This window comes from Cetorhinus maximus, chromosome 23 (genome assembly GCF_964194155.1).
Source record: "Cetorhinus maximus chromosome 23, sCetMax3.hap1.1, whole genome shotgun sequence".
NCBI classification, from domain to species: domain Eukaryota; kingdom Metazoa; phylum Chordata; class Chondrichthyes; order Lamniformes; family Cetorhinidae; genus Cetorhinus; species Cetorhinus maximus.
The window spans coordinates 60,438,299-60,456,331 of NC_135901.1; the positions used below are offsets into that span (position 1 = coordinate 60,438,299).

Sequence of the window (18,033 nt, forward strand, 5' to 3'; positions counted from 1 at the left end):
ACAGTGAGTGAGACAGGGAAAAGCAGAAAAGCAGCAATATTCCAGCCCCGCACTCTCCAATCACCCGCTGCCAGCAGAAAGCGGCGACTGCAGCTTCAATCAGCGGGTTACTGCCCATCCCTGGGACACAAGATACTCCAACCCAGGCCAAACCTCCCAATACACCGAGCACAGGCACAGGAAAACGCAGGTAGATTATATCCCGGTCACTAAACCTCCGAGCAGCATTTACAGAATTCCCGAGTGAGTGAGGCACAAATAAAAGTCACACCAACTTTATAAACTTTTCACTGTAGAATTCCTTCATTTTATTGAAAAGCTGACTGTTGTGAATCTGAAAATGAGCATCATGGGATTTGTGTTACCGATTGACTTGTTTTCCATTATTTGTCCGTCAGGTTTGCAATTCAATTTGTGTTGGATATTGAAGCGAATCTGATTTCAAAATGAGGTCACAAAGCAGGTAAATATTAAATCCAGAAACAAATCCTGAGGAAAATGGATCACAGTATTTGGAAGGAGGTGCAGCTTAGAAGTGGAAGATGTGAATGATGTTATTGATGATTGAGAGGAATGCATTGCAACCTTGGGGCTTTTGCAGGCCGATTACGTCCCACACTTTAAAATTCCGACCAAGCTGAGGTATCAGGTGGAACGCAACAGGTTTATCCATGTATGTTGGAATACGAACCAGTCTTTCATATGCCCGGCTAGCTCAGTCAGTAGAGCATGAGACTCTTAATCTCAGGGTCGTGGGTTCGAGCCCCACGTTGTGTGCTGTAATATTTTAAAAATCTGATTAAGAGTCGTACGGTCTGGAAACATTTACCCTGTTTCTCCCTCCAGCTGCTGAGTTTTTCCAGCAGTTTCTGTGTTTGTTTCAGATTTCCATCATTCGCAGAAATTTGATTTTATCTTTTTACTTTTAAATCTTGTTGCTTGAAAAAACACCAACCAATCACTGCGGCTCCTGTAAAAACTTACAAGGCAGAAATTCACCACTGAAAGTAACTGACACACGTCAAATTCAAAGCACTTTATTGTCGCATCTCTTCCTGCTTCTGTCCCTGCCTCGCCTCCAGCTCCCTCTGCCCGTCCAGCTCCCAGGTCAATTAGCTGCTCGATGCAGACACAGCCAGTTCGTGGAAATGGGTAAAACTCGTGAGTAAAGAGACACCTGGATCTCATCTTCCTGGTTCTCCCAGATACTGTTTACAGGAATGTGCCCAGTGCCAATTATCCACAGTCACTCTCCTCCCAGTTGTTCAGCTTTGAAATTGATTTTCACACTGGGTTTCAATGTGAAGAAAGCTGAGCTGTGATAAGCTTATATTGTTCAGCAGATGTACAGCAAGAAGGTACATAACAGGCTGATAGTAACAGTGCTCTTTAGACGCGGTGAGCTGCAGGGAAGGATTGGCACCATTAATGTGTCGCTCAATTAGTCTCGTGACAAATCTCGTGCTGGAAATGACAGGAAAACTCGCTGAATTTGCTCCGTGTTTAAGTTTCAAAAGTGCCGAATACAAAGTAAGAAAGTCCACCTTGCTCGAGTCGGTTATAAAATGGCAGAATGACCCGTGCTGTTGGGAAACATAAAATTATAGAAAGTTACAGCGTTACAGCGCAGAAAGAGGCCATTCAGCCGGGCGTGCTGTTTTCAAAGAGCAGTTGTGATTGGTTGATCCATCAGGAGTGATATTTGTGCCAGTGCAAAGAGTAGGCAGCAAAATTCGTACTTCTCCCACCCATATTTTGCCTCACACCAACATTTCTATAGTCAGTGCTTTGCAAACAGCCCTTCTCCCCTCTTCTTCCTTCACTGCCACTCACGAGTGTGATGTTTTCCAGATCTGAGACGAAACTTCAACTCTCACTCCTCTGACTCTGGTGGAGTTTTTAAACATTTCTAATCAATGAGTAATCAACACTCGTTTCAACAAATCGACATTCCCTGACCGGGAATCGAACCCGGGCCGCGGCGGTGAGAGCGCCGAATCCTAACCACTAGACCACCAGGGAAGTTGCACCAGTTGGTTTCGATTCGGCTTATCTACGCTGCTTTTGCCCATTGTCCCAACAGTTCCGATCTCCTTCACCACAAAACTGCCTGTTCAAGATAAATGACTTCTTCAGCCAACGAAAACAACGGTTTCTGTAAGCTGGAACATGAAATCGACAGTGAGGTAAATAATCCCACAAGCTGCCCATGTGAAACTTTCAATTTCCAAAACCCTCCACCCTATTCACTGTTCGTCCAATGGAAGCGCCAATCCCGAGTCACTGGACATCAGGGAAACTGCCAATAAGGCTTGACATTTGGATTATGCAGGCAACTTTTGACTTTTTTTTTTATTCCCGATCTCCTTCACCAGAGACAACTTTCTCCGACCAAATGGTCTGTTGCGGTTGAACACAAGTGACTTCTTCACCAATGAGAAGAACCATTGCTGTGAGATGGAACATGAAATCGATACTTTCCTCCTTTAAGACAATTCTTAAAGCCTCCCCCTTTGACCGAGCTTTTAGTCATCTGACCGAATATGAGGCTCGGTGTCACACTTTGTAATATAACGCTCCTGGGGAACGCCTTGTGACGTTTGATTAGGTTAAAGGCGCTTTATATATACAAGTTGTTGTTGTAGGATAAATATAGAAAGGGCTAATCTCCTGTTTTATCTTTCACGCTGATACTTTTCTCACCGACATTTTAACCTGAACTAATGTGAATCAAGTTTGTGACGTTAAAAACGTTTTCACCCCCTGAGGGAACTGAACCACATTGACAATCACAGAGGAACAGATACAGAGAGATATACACCGAGAGTGACAGAGGCCTAAGGAGAGACACACACCCAGAAAGCAAGGATGTCACCAACTTGGCTCAGTGTTTGTTCCATTTCCGAAAGCAAATTCCCTGAATGTTGACAAATGAATGGGAATCAGAAAATACGGACGTATTTGGATGGGTTTCCTTCTAATTAACTGATAATTAATTTGGTTAAAATCACAAATGGTGAAAACTTTAGTCAGCAGGATTCCAACCCTTGTGTTCATATTTACAACAAACGTTAATCATCGAACTTTCCCTCACTCAAATAAACAAGCTTGGATAATGCTCTTGCCAGGTTTCAAACCGCAGCTCCATCATATGTGAAGCGAATATGACCCCCACTCGCCTCTATAAACCCTGCGCTGTAAAGATCCCAATATAAATTCTTGTGCGGGAAAGGCGGGCGTGTGGAATTGATTGAGTTGCTCTTCCAGAGAGCCAGCACAGACACGATGGGCCGAATGACTTATTTTGTCGCCATTTCTGATTTGATAAGAACACATTTGAGCTCTGGAGCAGCTGTTACTCATACCTCAATGTTTAAGGTGACGGATTTGAAATCCATTGGGTTTTCCCCCTGTTGGTTTGAATCCTGCTGACTACAGTTCCCATTATTCCTCATTTTAACCAGGTGCCGCCAACCTCATCCCTGCGGCTCCTGTGAAACTGACAAGGCGACAAGCGGCAGAAATTCATCACTGAAAGTAACTGACACACATCAAATTCTGTCTCTTTCATGTCGCATCTTTTAACTTTCTGTTCTCCCTCTCAGATGTTCCCAGGCCGGTCAAATGTTATTCGTCTGGAACTTTACCCTAGTCCTCGTCCACTGATTATGGTCAACTTTCCGTGCATTGTAGTTGACAATTGGCCCCATAGCTCAGTGGTTAGAGCACTGGTTTCGTAAACCAGGGGTCGCGAGTTCAACTCTCGCTGGAGCCTGTGGCTAAGGTTTAGCCAATGAAACCAAATTCCGTGGAAAAGTGGGCGATGGGCTGGACAATGAGAGGCTGCAAAGTTAGATGGGTTAGGTGATTGGTTAGCAAGACGGCAGGAAATGTAGCAAGTCTGAAGTTACTACGTCTTAAAAATATTTTTTTTAAAAACCAACAAGGCAGCGCATTTTTCAAAAGCTGAGAAAGTTATGTACTGGTGTTCAAAGAGACTTTTTGTACAAGGAATGCAGAAGTTGCATCAGTCTGTGTAGTACCATTGGTCAGTGCATTCGGCTGTTAACTGAAAGCTTGGTGGTTCAAAAGCACTCAAAGACGAAGCTTTCAATGTTTTCCCTCCCCCCCCCACCCACCTTACACCTCCCCCCATCTCATCAAAATTCATTGTCACACAGATCCAGGTTGTCAATGACAGCAAGAAAAATTTCCACAAATGTTGCCAGTTCTGCTGTTCTGCAGTGAATTTCGAATCAGGGAATCCTCGGTGTCTAAAACAAATGTGATAACCACCACACATCAAAAACAAGCGCAGCTCCTTGCAAACGACCGAGAACGTCAAACCGTGCAGTCTTAGTGCACTTCTGAACCTTGCTTTGTGGAAGTATAATTCGGCTGAAAACCTTAGCCATGCGGCAGAGAAATTGATCTAATGTTAGAATCATCAGATAACACAGCACATCAGCAGCTCATTCAACACCTCACACATGTGCGCACTATCTTAGTGCAATTCGGCCCCCATCCTTCTCCGTTCCTTAAGGACAGTGCATTTTTCAGAATATCATTCGAAACCTGGGAAGTATAAATGTCACATGGCTGTGAGATAATACAATCATTGACTATTTCACAAAAAAACAGCAACGATGCAACTTTTCCCCACTCTGTATTTTGATAATGCTACTTCCTGGTTTCAAACCGAGAACCATTCGTGTATGAGGTGACCGTGATCCCCACTGCCCTGCACAAACCCTGCGCTGTAAAGATCCCAATGGAGCTGTCTGGAATGTTAAGCGGTGACGTCATGCAGCAGCACTTTGGGTCTTTGTTTTGAAGAAATGGAATTCGGCTGTTCTCATTAGGAATGCTGGAGACAGACTGATCAACAATGTCATCATCAAATGGCACAGCGCAGTAAGAGGACCTTCCACCCATGATGTCAATGTCCGCATTTTTTAAAAAGAGCTGATGGACTCGTCTCCATTTCCTACTCTCTTTCTCGAGAGTATTATCTTTGAGGCTCTGCTTCTTAATTTGGTGCCTATCTCTTCATACTTACTACGCAGAATTTCTTTCCTTGTCCTGTCTATGTCATTAGTACCTACATGTACCATCATAGCTGGATCCAACCCCTCCCAATGCAAGTTCCTCTCCATCCCTGAGCAAATGTCCCAAACCCTGGCACCAGGCACGCAACACAGCCGTCTGGACTCTCGCTCTTCATTGCAGAGAAGAGTGTCAATACCTCTCACCATACTGTCCCTTACTGCCACTACATTCCTGTTTGCTCCCCACAGTTGAACAGCTCCCTGTACCATGGTGCCATGGCTAGTTTGCTCCTCCACCTTGCATATTTCCTTTTTGCCCACACAGGTTGTGAGCACCTCAAACCTGTTTGACAATTGCAACGTCTGAGGCTCCTCCACTACTGTCTGCTCGGTCCCTTTACCTGCCTCACTCACGGTCAGATCCTCCTGGCCCTCACCACTAACCACAATAGATGACTCAACCTTTAAAGGCATGACTGACATTTGGAATGAAGAGCCCATGTATTTTCCCCCATCCCTTATGTTGCGCAGTGCCTGCAGTTTGGCTTCCAAATCAATAATCCTGATCCAGAATTCCTCGAGCTGTTTACACTTTCTGCAGACGTGTTTGTCCTGGATCACCTTGGTGTCCAAAAGGGCCTACATTCCATCGCTGCAATTACACCTGTCCTGCCAATGTTACTTAATTTATTTAGTTAACTTAATTTAATTACTTCCTTTATTAACTTAGATAATCCCTATGTATGGTACAATATACTGTGCTTATTAAATATTTGTACATTTATTAACGTTTATTAACCACACAGCAATATGTTTCAGGTGTTTATTTTAATTATTTTATTTTATTTTTAAAGTTTTAGTTAATTTATTTATACATCTACCTTAACTCCCGCGCCCTAAGCTGGTTAATAACACACTGTGCCTCACACAAAGCACTTACCGGCCAGTCAACTTACAATGACATCATTGTTGTCATTGGCTGAAGAAGCTGTTTGTGTTTTACCTCAACGCGCCCCTTTGTCGGAGAAACTTGTCTCTGGTGAAAATGGTCTGGAATGGAAAAATAGGCCAAAGTAGCCGCTAGGGTTGTTGACAGCTTCACTGATGGTCTGGTGGTTAGGAATTCCGTGGTTTTACTTCTGTGGCCGACTTTCGTTTCCGGTCAGAGAATGATGGTTTTGTGAAATTGTTCAAACGAACGTGATTTAATTATTGATTGAAAACAGAAAACACAGAACGGCTCTACCAGAATCAGTGGAGTGAGAGGAGAAGTTTCACATCAGAGCTGGAAATGTCACATGCGGAACAGGCCGAGGACAAACAGAGAGGTAGAGTGAGAGTGTGAAAGCAGGAGAGAAGGGCTGTGATACGTTGTACAGCACGGATGAAAGAGATATTGGTGCAAGACAAAGATAGGAGTTAATGGGACAGATTTTACTACCCACTGTTGACACTGGCACAGAGAGCGCTCCCGATCAACCAATCGCAACTGCTGTTTGAAAGCAGCACGCCAGCCGAATTGAATGTTACACATGAGCAGCTTGTGGGGCTATTTCGCCTCACTGTCGGTTTCATGTTGCAGCTCACAGCAACCGTTGTTTTCATTGGCTGAAAAAGACGCTTGTCTCAAGCTGCCATTTTGTAGAAGAAACTTACCTCTGGTGATAAAGGCCTGAAATGAAAATCAAACGCAAGGGTATCATGGGTAATCCAGGTTAAAATGCTCGGAAGCAGCTCCCTGGTGGTCCAATCGTTTGGATTCTGCTCTCTCACCACCGCGACCAGCAATTCGGGAAATGAAAAGTTATTGCTCGTGTAAAAACAAACATCAATGACTTCCTGATCGAAAACATTTCTGCCAGAATCTGCAAGGGGTGAGAATTGTAGTTTCGCATCAGAGCTGGAAGTGTCATGTGTACAATAGGTCGGGAACAAACACGGAGGCAGAAAGAGATGGACAGTGAGAGGCGGCAAAGCGGTAACGATAAACATGTTGGTTGGTACAAGGCAAAATATGGATGGTAATGGGGCGGATTTTACCATTGATACCGACACAAACATCTCCCAGATCTGGTTCCAAATCCCGTGTTAAATGACAAGGAAACTTCCCACTGAATTTACTCAGCCCCATGACGTCAAAAGAGCTGAACACAAGGGAAGAAGGTGGATTTTGCTGGAATGGGTTGAAGATGATAGAATGACTGTGAAGGCAGCAGCAGTGGGGATGGAAATGAAACAATTATAGAAAGTTACAGCACAGAAAGAGGCCATTCGGCCCGGTGTGCTGCTTTCAAAGAGCAGTTCCAACTGATTGATCAGGAGGGAAATTTGTGCCAGTTTGAACAGCCGGAAGAAAAATCTGTCCCATTGCGGCTGCGCTGCTTTGTTGGTGCAGGGGCTTGACTGGAACTTGCCACTTGTAAATTAGGCCGCACCTACAAACTTGTCTCCCACGCTGAAGGGAAGGGCAGTTTCAGTCATAAAGCAGCGGCTGTGATATTAACAAAGCGAGATGGAGAAAGACTCAGTTTGAGCAGTGACACTGCCGGAGGAATGGAGAGCTGGGGATCACCCACTGAAGCAGCAAAGTTTAAAAATCAATGGAGCCCAGCGTGGGGTTTGAACTCACTGCCCTGAAAGCAAGGGTCACAGACTCTACCGCCTGAACTAGCCGGGCATGCAAGTGGCAAGTGTCATACGGCAAATAACAAAGAGAAAAATGTTGTTTTCCACCTGGAGCCTCAGCTTGTTCTGAATTTCAAAGTCAAGAAGGCAATCGACTGACAAAAGCCCCAAAGTTGCAATGCATTCCTCTCAATCATCAATAAAATCATTCACATCTTCCACTTCTTAGCTGCACCTCCTTCCAAATATTGAAATCCATTTTCAGGGCTTTTTTCAGGACTTAATATTCAATATTTTAATATTGGTGCCCTCAGCTTTAAGGTGATTCTCAGTCACTCTGTGAGATGGTGAATAAATATGTTAATCTGCTTCAATAAACCCATTCATTTCTATTGCAGACTGTAAGAAATGCAAATATGTCTGCGGAGTGACAGTCAACATTTTCATCTGTCAGGAAACCATTATATTTTTTTCATCATATTATTGTGGGGTATTGTAAAGTCGGCTTGTCTGTGTGTGTGTGTGTGTCTGGTACTGTGGGTGTGGCTACTTTACTAAAATTAGAGACAGATAGGCTGCAATAGGAGCAGGAATAGACCATTTTCCCCTCGAGCCCCTCATAGTGTTATATAATCAGAGCCAAGGTTACGCCATAGATAGAGGCCATTCGGCCTAGTTCAAAGCAACATCGGATTTATGAGCAGGAGTAGGTTATTTAGCCCTTCGAGCCTGCTCCCCCATTCAATAATATCTCAGCTGATTTGGTTGTCATCTCAACTCCACTTTCCTGTCCGCCCCCATAACACTTGACCCCCTTGTCTATCAAAAATTTAATTCTGCCTTGAATAAATTCAGTGACCCAACCTCCACTGCTTTCTGGGGAAAATAATTCCACAAGCTAACGGCCCTCGGAGAGAGAGAGAAGAATCCTCACCTCTATCCGAAAACAGAGATCTCTTACTCTTCTGGAAACTAACTCATCTGGTCCCACTCCCCCGCCTTTTCCCCGGAGATCTGCATTTTCTGTCCATTTCTCTTTTGAAATTCGTGATTGAATCTGCCTCCCCCACTCTCAGATAGTGTATTCCAGATCCTAACCACTCGCCGTGTAACAGAGAAACCCCTTTAGAATTGTACGTTTCATTTGAAAACAGGAAATGCTGGAAAATCTTTCCAGGTCTGGCAGCATTTGTGGAGAAAGGAAGAGAGATAATGCTTCTTTGAAGAAGAGTCATATTGGACTCAAAACATTAACTCTGTTTCTCTCTCCATAGATACTGCCAGACTTCCTGAGTTTTTTCAGCTTTTTCTGTTTTTATTTCAGATTTCCAGCATCTGCAGAACTTTGCTTTGGCACTTTACTTGATGTTGTCTCTCCTCATCCTTCGGACCAAAATCAATCACTTCACACTTCCCTACATTAAATTTCAGCTGCCACTTGTCTGCCCAAATGGATTTGTTGAAGAGTCTGAAAGAAGATTCGGCTCAAACTGGGAATGAAAGTGTGAGAATGAAAGAAAAGGAGAAGTGATGGGTTTTGTCGGTCCCAGGGCAAAGAGACTCCAGGATCAGTTCATTGTGACAGTTCACACAGCAACAAGAAAACAACATTCCCTGATGAGGGCCAAACCTGGGCGGCAGGAGCGGGAGTACCGAATAATAGCATGTTTGGTTCAAACACAGAAGACTTGTTGAGCCAATAACAGCATCGAGTGTGTTAGACATGAACATGAAGTGAACAGTGAGGTGAAATATTGCCACAAGCTGCGGATGTACAGCTTTCAATTTCCAAAACCCACCAACCTAATCAATGCGGCTCCTCTGAAATTTCCAAGCCAAATATTGATCCTTTATAAGGTGCCGTTCCCAGAATTATACACAGTCCTCCGGGAGTGATCTAACCAGGGCTTTGTATAGCTGTAGCAAACCTTTCCCTCTTTTCTATAGCAGCCTCTGGAACAGGTTGTACAACAAGAGGAGTTAGAATCTGTGTATCGACTGAGAAAAATGGTGAGATGCTTGATCAGAAAAAACTGTTTAAAAATTTAATTCAAAAATCAACAGATTAAGTACATTTTTTTGGTTCAGAAACAGTATAAGAATCCTCAGTCCAATTCCTCATGTCATTGGGTCAAGGAAACTTTGTTAAAACTGCAGAACTTAGCAGACTGGACACTGCAGAAGCTCGTGATTATCTTTCAATATTGCTTTTCTTAACTCAAAGTTTTCAAAAAAGGAATTGTACAATGGCTTGAGACGGGGAAAATCAGGGACCTGCAGAGAGAGAAGGAAACTAGGACGAATTAGAAAGCTCTTTGTAAAAAAGCTTATGACAATGAAACGGTGGGTGAAGGTCCTCTTACTGCGCTGTGCCATTTGATGATGACATTGTTGATCAGTCTGTCTCCAGCATTCCTAATGAGAACAGCCGAATTCCATTTCTTCAAAACAAAGACCCAAAGTGCTGCTGCATGACGTCACCGTTTAACATCCCAGCCGGGTGCCTTTCAGTTTAGAGGATTCAAGTAACATCCCAGAAATAGCTGTAAATTGGTAAATGGAAGGGAGGGAGGAACTCAAGATAATTACAATCACCAGGGAAAAGGTTCTGAGAAAATTGCTGGAGCTGCAGGCTGACAAGTCCCCACATCCCGATGGACATGATTGTATGGTCTTTAAAGAAGTGATTAGTGAAATGGTTGATGAGTGCGTATTAATTTTCCAAGATTCTGTAGATTCAGGGAAGGCTCCATGAGATTGGAGAATAACAAATGTAATTCTTTCATTCAGGAAGGGAGGGAGACAGATAAATGAAAACTACTGGCCAGTTAGCTTAAAATCTGTCATGGGGAAAATGTTAGACGCTAATCTGAATTATGTTTTAACAAGACACTAAGAAAAATTCAAGGTATTCTGGCAGAGTCAACATGGTTTTGTTAAAGGCAAATCAGGTGCTGTGCATAATGGGGAACTTGTGGATGTGCTGTACTTAGATTTCCAGGAGGCATTTCATAAGGTGCCACATCAAAGATTATTGAGGAAAATAAAAGCTCATGGTGCAGGGGGTAGCATATTGGCGTTGATATAAGATTGGTGAGCTAACAGGAAACAGAATAGGCATAAATGTGTCATTTTCTGGCTGGCAGGATGTGACAAGTGGTGTGCCACAGGGATCAGTGCTGGGGCCTCAAGTTTTTACAATTTATATAAATGACTTTTATGAAGGGACCAAGGTATGGTTACTAAATTTGTTGATGACACAAAGATAGGTAGAAAAATAAGTTGCAAAGAGGATATAAAGAGGCTACAAAGGGATACAGATAGGTAAAGTGAGTGGGTAAATATCTGGGAAATCGCAGAGAATGTGTGAAAATGTGAAATTGTCCATTTTGGCAGGAAAAATAAAAAAGAAGCTTCTTATCTAAATGGTGAGAGATTGCAGAGCTCTGAGATGTAAATGATCTTGATGCCCTAGTGCAGGAATTGCAAAAGGTTAGTGTGCAGGTGCAGCGAGTGGTTAGAAAAGCTAATAGAGTGTTATTGTTTATTGTAAGGGGAATCGAATATAAATAGGGAGGTTATACTTCAGTTATACATGTCATTGGTGAGATCACATTGGGAGTACTGTGTACAGTATTGGTCTCCTTATTTAAGGAAGGATGAAAATACACTGGAAGCTGTTCAGAGAAGGTTCGCGAGACTAATATCTGGAATGATTGTGTGGTTTTATGAGGAAATGTTGGAAAGGTCAGGCTTGTATCTGCTGGAGTTTAGAAGAGTAAGAGGCGACTTGATTGAAACATATAAGGTCCTGAGGGGTCTTGACAGGGTGGATGTGGAGAGGATGTTTCCTCTTGTGGGAGAATCTAGAACAAGAGGTCACTGTTTAAAAAGACAGGGCCGCCCATTTAAGGCAGAGATGAGGAGAATTTTTTCTCTCAAATGGTCGTGAATCTTTGGGACTCTTCCCCAAAAGGCAGTGGAAGCAGAGTCACTGAATATTGTAAAGACAGAGGTCGATTGATTCTTGATAATCAAGGAGGTGAAAGGTTATCTGAGCTGGCTGAGAATGTGGATTTGAGGTTACAATCAGATCAACATGATCTTATTGAATGGTGGAGAAGGTTTGAGGGGCTGAGTGGCCTACTCCTGATTTTGATTTGTGTGTAAATTGTGTGAAAGATATTAAAAAGGCTGGACACAACTTGCGTTTAACACAAAGTTAATTTACTTCACTTTAATCCTCAATATTAACCCCTTCTAACTGGGCTAGAGTTTATTAACATCAGCAGAAACAGACCCCAATGAAAATCATTCAGTCCTGGGTGTGAGTAAAATCCAATCAGTGTGGTTACTTGTGAGCTCACTGCTATGTTAGCACGTAGGATGACTGAGTGAATCCTTAACCACACTTAGATGAGGTGAATAGTCTCTCCCCAGTGTGAAGTTGCCGGTGGACAGTGAGTTGAGATGATTACTTCAGCCCCACAGTGAGAGCACCTGAACGGTCTCTCATCAGTGCGAACACGTTGATGGGACATCAGGTTCCCGGAACTTTTATAGCCCTTCCCACAGTCTGGACAGTTAAAAGGTCTCTCGTCAGTGTGAACTCGCTGGTGTGTCACCAGGCTGGATGACTGAGTGAATCCCTTCCCACACTCAGAGCAGGTGAACGGTCTCCCCAGTGTGAATTCGCTGGTGTTTAGTGAGGTCAGATGACCACCTGAACCTACTCCCACACTGAGAGCACTTGAATCGCCTCTGGTCTGTGTGAACACGTTGATGGTACATCAGTTCACTGGAACTGTTATAGCACTTCCTGCAGTCTGGACATTTAAAAGGTTTCTCGTCAGTGTGAACTCGCTGGTGTATCAGCTGGTTGGATAACTGAGTGAATCCTTTCCCACAATGGGAGCAGGTGAATGGCCTCTCCCAGTGTGACTGCGTCGATGAGTTTCCAGCTCTGAAGGGTAATAGAATCCCTTCCCACAATTTGCACACTTCCACGATTTCTCCCTGTTGTGACTGCACTTATGTTCTGACAGGCCAGATGATTCGCTGAAGCTTCGTCCACACACAGAACACGTGTACGGTTTCTCCCCACTGTGAACGGTACTTTTTCCTTCCATGTTCACAATCCGATGATATTCAGGTTACGATAAATTGGGTGACTCTGTCAGGTCCTGAGCTGATGTTTGGTTTGAGTTTCCCAACTTCAAATGCTCGTCTTCTAATCCCCGGTGAAATTGATTTAAAACAGAAAAAAGGGAGTGAGACAGAACCCACAAAAACACAAAGGCAGGTTGTGAAATTGAGCTGAATGAATCTGGGAATTTGTGGGGCCGGCACGAGGAAAAAGTGACCATGAAAACTGCTGGATTGTCATAAAAACCCAACTGGTTCACTAATGTCCTTCAGGGAAGGGAACCTGCCACCCAGTCTGGGCCTACACTAGACTCTGGGTTCTATGTGAGGAGGGGGGCTGAGAGAGATGGGAGTAGAGGGAATGAAGGAAAGGGATTTTATATATGTATAACTAGAAAGAGTCTCCCAAACCCTCAACCTCCACCACCTAGAAGGACCAGGTTAGTGAGTGTATGTGAACACCATCAGCTCTATGTTCCCCTCCAACTCACACACCGTCCTGACTTGCCCGAGACCCAGTACTGGATGAACAGAAGTTTCCTGCATTTAAATATTGGGAAGACTCCATCCCTCTGCCTGCCAACTGTCTGAGACTGAACCAGACTGTTCACAACCATGGTGAAATATTTCACCTCAAGATGAGCTTCCAACCACATATCTTTGCAGTCTCCAAGAGTTGGTTTCCATCTGTGAGGATACTGAGACCTCACACTGTATTTTTTTTGGAAAATAGATATAGATATCCTCATGGCTATTTCTAAAAATTTTAAAACTGGACAAAGACCTTTTAAAATGCCTGAAGCTGTCTGTGACCACTGAACAAAAGACTCTGTCTGGCATTATTGGAGAAATTTGGAACTCGCTACCTCTGAAGAGACATTCATGACCCACTGTGGGTTGCACAGGCCAAATTCAAAGACAGCTATCTAAAGCCATCTGCATTTCATTACCCAGGCTGGCCAACAGGAGTCCAATCGTCTGCTGAGACAAAGGGCCCTGGCGCCTTCCTTTAAATTCTTAATGATTGAGACATTTAACCATCTCGGGGACCCAGATAAGGGATACACATCCTTTGTCAAAGACAAGGTGGGAGTCATGGGACATGGACCTCCAGCTTGTGTAACCAGTAATATTGCCTTGCTGCACTGATAAACCTCAGTCTGCCATTTTAACATCTACAAGCAGCAAACAGAAAAGGTGTTCTGCCCAGATTTAATACCGGGCCACATCTACACTGTTTCTGCTGGAACATCTGTGCCTTTGCCTACAAGACTGATTCATCTCTGCATAGCTATCTCATCGCGTGAAGCCAACTCCATCGGAAAAGTGAATTATACAGCATCAGTTTGCAACCTGCCGACCTCCTTGAAGGAACATCTCACTGGACATTGATTCCAGACTCTGGGACCCACATAAAATATAATTTTTCTCTGCGGTCCCTGCCCTGTAAATCTTTCTTTTCTCCATTCCTCTTTAACTGTATGAATGCAAAGGAGCCACATTGCAATCGCCACCCATGTTTTGGGTGTGTGCAAATGAACTAACCCTTTGAGTTTGTCCTATCTCGAGTTTGCTGTGGGGTTATTAATAGAAATTAGATTGCATGAAAACCGAGGATTGAAGAATACTTATAAAGAGGGAAGCAAATCAAAAACACCTTTCCTTTTACGAGTGGGTGGTGAGAGAAATCAGTGTGGTTTAAAATACCCCACTCCCCCACCCCCCCTTCCTGTCCCGAACACATCTCAATAACGTCATTCAACTTGGCCCTTTCTCAGTACGTTTCTGAACTCTCACCCACTCTGTGGCCTCTAAACCTGACTGGCTGGCCTCCCATATTCAACCTTTGATGACCTGGAGTTTATCGAAACCTCTGCTGCCTGTGTCCTCTGCACTGAGTCCCATTCACTCTACCATCACCCTGTCCTCATTGACCTACACAGGCTCCCGGTTAAACAGCAACTCAAATTTAAAATTCTCATCCTTCTTTTCAAACCCCTTTGTGACTTTGCTCTCCCCTATTTCCAGTCAAATAGATGTTTGAATCTTTTTCCACAGACAAACATACTTTCAGGTTCTGATGAATCGAGTGACTCTGTCAGGTTCTGATCTGATGTTTGGTTTGAGTTTCCCGCCTTCAAATCCTATCCAGGAAAAGAATCATCCTTGTCTGTCCAAGAATAGAAATTGAGAAGAGGCAAACATTTCTCTTGGTTTGAGTTTGCTGGTTATAAATCCTCCCCTTCTAACCCCCTGTAAAAGGAGTTTCCAAAATCCATCCCTGTCAGTCCAGGACAGAAATTCACAACATTCTCTCTTCTTGCTACCTGGATCACCGCCATTGAAAGAAAATATTATTCAATCGAAAATTATGCTATATGATCTGATTACGATTGGCGTATTAGGGCCAAGATAGAAAATGATTAAATCAATTGATGCAGCAACCAAAGCGCACGAACCCTCCAACAGTTCTGTCCTGGGTGCAATTAACAGCAGAGCAAACCCCGACAGTAAGATCTGAACTCACTGAAATCTAAGCAACTGGGATGTGAACAAGTGATTTTTTTCCGCCACATACGAGACATCTAATCTGTGTCTTGCCAGAGTGGACTAATTGTGGATGAAACCCTTTGAACATTTACAGCTGGAGATTTAACAGGTGAGGTAACTGTGTTCACTTCACTTCACACATGCAAAGTATCTGACTGGTCTCTCTCCATTGACTGTGCTGCTGTCTCAGTAAATTGGATGACCAAGTGAATGCTTTCCCACTTTCAGCTGGTAAACTGTCTTTTCACAGTGGGAATTTACCCATGGGTTACCAGCTCACATATGGATCTCATTCTGGTAAGAAGCTCCACATTCTGAACACTCTACATTTAAAGAAAAGCAAAGTACTGCAGATGCTGGAAATCTGAAATTGAAACAGAGAATTCTGAAATTCTCATCACATTCGGTCATATATGTGGAGACAGAATCATAGTTTATATTTCAGGTCTGTGACTTTGCATCAGAACTGTATAACTGGATAAAAATCAATAATCTGGAACATTCACTCTGTTTCCATTTCCATAGATACCGATGAGTGTTTCCAATATTTTCTGTTTTAAGTTTGGATTTCCAGCAGCTGCAGTATGCTGGTCACTGTGAATCAGTTTTCTCTCACTTAACGTTACCTGGTTAAATAGGTAAAATGTAGAGGCTTTAATTAATAAGACAGCAGTTACTGTCATCCTGTTTGACGTGAAATGAAACAAAATGCCAATTGCTCACTTTTAAATATTCTTTCATGGGATGTTGGCGTCGCTGTCAAGGGCAGCATTTGTTGTCCATCCCTAAGCACTCTAAACAGAGTGACTTGCTAGGCCATTTCAGAGGGCAGTTATGAGTAAATCCACATTGTTGTGAGCCTGGAGTCACATGTAGTTCAGATTGGGTAGGGATGGTACATTTCATTCCTTAAAAGATATTAGTGAACCAGATGGGTTTTCGTGACAATCGAAGAAAGCTTCAATTCACCATTACTGAGACTAGCTTTCAATTCGAGATTTATTAGTTCAAGTCCCAACTCACCAACGCTCATTCAACAGCACATTCCAACCCCGTGAGCCCTACCACCTAGAATGACAAGGAAAGTGGATGATTGGGAAACACCACCACCTGCAAGTTCCCCTCTCTTCTAAACATCATGCTGACTTGGAACTATATCACCGTTACTTCACTGTCACTGGGTCAAATTTCTGGAACTCCCTCCTTCATAGCACTGCACGTGCACCTGTACCACATGGACTGCAGCAGTTTAAGAAGGTGGATCACCACCATCTTCACAAGGGGAAATTAAGGATGGGCATTATATATATATTGGCCGAGCCAGCGAAGCCTGCATCCCATGAAAGAATAAAAAGAAATGAAATCACAAATGGTGGCAGAACCTGAAGCCTTGTGCCTGGGCCTCTGGATTAATTCTCCCTGATTTTATCACTGTGGCAATTCCACCCCGAAACAATTGAAGGGCAAATTTTCTGCGTGAGATCTCATTGGCTAATTTCACATTTAAAGCCAACACTATGACCAATCCACTCGGGACCGTGTCCCACATCCCGGACAGAGGGGAAATGGCCATACATCTATCACTCTCATTGACAACCAGAAAATGCTGGAAATACTCAGCAGGCCAGGCCGAGACTGTGGAGGGAGAAACAGTTATCAGTTCAGGTCGTTGAACTTTCATCAGAACTGGAAAGAAGCTCGAGGTGTTACAGATTTTCAGAAAGTTAACAGTCAGGGTGAGGGGAAGGGGAGAGAACTGAAGAGAAGGTCTGTATCGGGTGGAAGACAGGAGAGAATAAATAACAAAAGGGATGAGGATGAAAGGCAAAAGCGATGAAGATGGAACTAGTAAAGGGACTGAAGATGGGAAAGTAATTCTGTATCTGTCATCTATTTCTGCTCAGATTGGAAATGTGTTGCTTCCCTGTTGACCAATTTCACTTCTGTCCCAAACTGAATACTCTCAACCCTTCTCCACCATTACCTTTTACAAACATTTAATTGAGCAAACACTCACAAGGCACACGAGGAACGTGGGGGTTGTTGGGGGGGGGGAGGGTGGTGGGTGGAAGGTGATGATTGACTTGGAGGGGAACTTCCAGGCGGTGATGTTCCCATTTTCTGCTGCCCTTGTCCTTCTGGTTGGGAATGGCTGTGGGTTCGAAAAGTGCTGTCTAAGGAGCCTTGGTGAATTCCTGAAGTGCATCTTGTAGATGGTACTCACTGCTGCTCCTGTGCGTCGGTGGTTGAGGAACTGAATGTATGTGGATGTGGTGCCAATCAAGCGGGCTGCTGTGTCCTGGACGGTGTCAAGCTTCTTGAGTGTTGTGGGAGCTGCACTCATAGGCAAGTGGAGAGTATTCCATCACACTCCTGATCTGTGTCTGGTAGTTTGTACACAGGCTTTGGAGAGTCAGGAGGTGAGTTACTCACCGCAGGATTCCTAGCCTTTCACTTGCTCTTGTAGCTACAGTAATAATATGGCTAGTCCAGTTCAGTTCCTCGTCAATGTTAACCCCCAGGATATTGATAGTGAAGGATGCAGCGATGGTAATGCTATTGAATATCAAGAGGTGATGGTTAGTTTCTCTCTTGTTGTAGATGTTCATTGCCTGACATTTGTGTGTTGCCAATGTTACTTGCCATTTGTCAGCCCAAGCCTGGA

At 43.7% G+C, this 18,033-nt stretch overlaps 2 protein-coding genes, 3 non-coding genes and 1 pseudogene across 6 annotated transcripts in view; 4 read left to right on the plus strand and 2 right to left on the minus strand.

The window, feature by feature from the left end:
• The window catches only part of LOC144698328 (uncharacterized), a 694,970-nt gene that overhangs the window by 503,667 nt on the left and 173,270 nt on the right, over nucleotides 1–18,033 (minus strand). The gene's annotated exons all lie outside the window — the stretch shown is intronic.
• The window catches only part of LOC144698352 (uncharacterized), a 674,481-nt pseudogene that overhangs the window by 217,452 nt on the left and 438,996 nt on the right, over nucleotides 1–18,033 (plus strand). The window lies entirely within an intron of this gene.
• LOC144697667 (uncharacterized) overlaps nucleotides 1–18,033 on the plus strand; it is a 200,642-nt gene that overhangs the window by 113,352 nt on the left and 69,257 nt on the right. The window lies entirely within an intron of this gene.
• trnak-cuu (transfer RNA lysine (anticodon CUU)) lies at nucleotides 705–777 on the plus strand. Its single transcript has one exon. It is a non-coding gene; the product is annotated as a tRNA-Lys (tRNA).
• On the minus strand, nucleotides 1,951–2,022 carry trnae-cuc (transfer RNA glutamic acid (anticodon CUC)). Its single transcript has one exon. It is a non-coding gene; the product is annotated as a tRNA-Glu (tRNA).
• trnat-cgu (transfer RNA threonine (anticodon CGU)) lies at nucleotides 3,703–3,775 on the plus strand. Its single transcript has one exon. It is a non-coding gene; the product is annotated as a tRNA-Thr (tRNA).